Below are 2,500 nucleotides of genomic sequence, written 5' to 3'. Positions count from 1 at the left end.
GAAGAAAACGGAGTAATTCCTATCGGAATCCATTCCGAATAATTTCGTAATGCGTGCCCAGAATTTTAATTGATTAAAGGCCTTATTCTTAAAAAAAATGTCGCATACAAAAATACTAGAAAGATCTATTCTCTACAGCACAAAGTTGCAGTCGCACTGCTATCGCATTTTGCAGTGATATTATTGCAAATTCTGTGCTGTATGGGATAATACACAACGTATGCCACAGTATATTTTCGTACATTTTTGTATGCAATATTTTTCAAGAATATGACTCTACAAACTTCTGGTTCGTTCATTTTTAATCCAAAAAATTTATCTCAGTGCAACGAACAAAACGGCAACTGCCATGATAACAATTGAACTCGGGATACGCCAAATGAGAAATTTTAATTATGGCGCGTTGCCTGTCGGAAATGTGAAGAAAAATGGTAACGAAACTCGCAAAGTGCTCATGCTCTCTTTACAAACGGACAGATTTATGAATCTTTGTATATGTGTATGTGTACGTATATATGTATGTATGTATGTATATCGAGTCATGCGAATTTAGTGAAAGGACAGGCAATAACGGTGCGGAAGACGGAGAGACGGAGGGCAGGGGGGAGGGAGAGAGAGAGAGAGAGAGAGAGAGAAAGGGAATGAAGGAGAAAAAGAGAGACGTCCGGGAACAACGCTACGGACGAGTCGCACTGGCAACGCATCGAGTATTCAATATCGCGGGTAAAGGCGCACCGCGCAATTGGTAGCAGCAAGACAGGAGTCGAAATTACACGAGAAAGAGGACCAATCAGATTTTAGCTTATAAAGTCCGATAGCCGCGCGTAGGATATTCGATTAACCAATCGTATTCCGCAGGTATCGATTCGAATACATCTCCCGATGTGCCACGCTCAAATGGCAGCCGAATCTCTCTTTGCGACAACGCGACGAGCACGGGAAATAACAGACGAGGGCGAGAACGAGTGTCGAGGAAACGTCGCCGAATCTCTCTTTCATCTCGATGGTTATGTTCTCAGCTGTACGAACCTTTACTAACTTCAAACTAAGCAGATGACACCTCGGATGACGAAATAAACCGTTCTCGTCTTGGTTTGATTAACTTTCCTATCACCTTTTCTTTTAGAAGAAATTCTTCAAATGTCATGTTACCGACCCTCATTTATCTTGTTCGAGCATATCAAGAAGATTCTGTATAAATCCTACCTGCAGAATTGCACGAGAGGATCACCGCTCACAAGTGGACGTGGGAAAATCCTTCGAGAAACATGCATCAGGATTTTGTTGATATGTGCGAATAATAGGGATTTACACGTCCCAATGATTAAGCGCATACGTCTTACAATTAAATGATCGTGCTACTACATGTATAAACACACAGCAACCGTGCGCGATCTCTTTATGGAGAGGAATTATCATCATTGTTATACGCCTGTAATGTCAAACGTCTGCAATGCAATAAACGTGAAATTTATAAATAAATAAATTAATTAAAAAAAAAAAAAAAAAACACATGATCTCACTAAGGTTGTCGTAATTATCACAGCTACCGTGGAAAACCGGTAAGCGATATCGGAGCAGCTGGACGATCATCCATGTGTTTGAACAGAAAAAAAATCGTCGCATGCCGACCGTTCGTCGAGACATTTGAATTCTTAGAAAATCTGCCTACCTCAATCGCACGGTGTTACACTTCGCGTGGCCGAGGTGAAAAGCGGCATTAGAACGTTGCGTTTACAGACATTACGTCGAAGGGAAAAGAAAAAAAAAGAAGAAAAAAAGATCGCCAAGAGAGTAAGGCGAGAGAAACAGGTCTGGAGTACATCCAAGTATATCGGAATATACCATCGATGCGTGCATCGTGCATGTGGAATCACGTCACTCACGGATGAGGATCAACGAATGAGGATTTACTTTTGATATTAATGATCGAATGTGAAAGATAGAGCAGGACTCACAATTGTGCAAACGGCGATCCCATCTTTTTCCTAAAGTCCATCTGAAGAAAACAAGAAACCTAGGTAGACGACAGGGTGAGGAAGGGGGGGAAAAGAAGGGGGGAAGGATAGACGGAAACAGAGAGAATGATGAGGGATGAGGGAGAGGGGGGGGACTATCACACGAATGTTCGCTCAATCGTTATCTCGGTGTCCATTTTGTTTGGTTTAATTACTGAAAGAGGCGTCGGTGGTGGTGCTGGTGATGGTGGTGGTGATGCCGCTGCCGTGGGTTACGTTGACACAACACGACGATGACAGTGATAGCGATAGTCCTTCGATAGCTGCCACCACTGCCTTCGTGCAGCATCGAGAGACATCCAGGAGACGACCGCATATAGAAAATTGTATAGAGAAAGGGAAAGATGGACAGAGACGAAGATAGAAAGGAGATACCGGGGAGGGAGGGAGGAGAGGGGGGAGGAGGGGGAGGAGGAAGAAAAAGGCACGGAAGATCCGAGATCCCGCACAGACGCCGCAACGCGCGCGCGCGCGCGCGCACA

The 2,500-nt window shown here is 43.9% G+C and overlaps 1 protein-coding gene across 2 annotated transcripts in view; it reads right to left on the bottom strand.

Annotated features, from left to right (window-relative positions):
• LOC108746240 (chromodomain-helicase-DNA-binding protein 7) overlaps window positions 1–2,500 on the bottom strand; it is a 26,994-nt gene that overhangs the window by 23,920 nt on the left and 574 nt on the right. The gene's annotated exons all lie outside the window — the stretch shown is intronic.

The sequence above is a fragment of the Trachymyrmex septentrionalis genome, unplaced genomic scaffold, assembly GCF_001594115.1.
Source record: "Trachymyrmex septentrionalis isolate Tsep2-gDNA-1 unplaced genomic scaffold, Tsep1.0 scaffold161, whole genome shotgun sequence".
NCBI classification, from domain to species: domain Eukaryota; kingdom Metazoa; phylum Arthropoda; class Insecta; order Hymenoptera; family Formicidae; genus Trachymyrmex; species Trachymyrmex septentrionalis.
The sequence above is the reverse complement of the archived record's forward strand: the minus strand, read 5'-3'. Positions and strand labels throughout refer to the sequence as shown.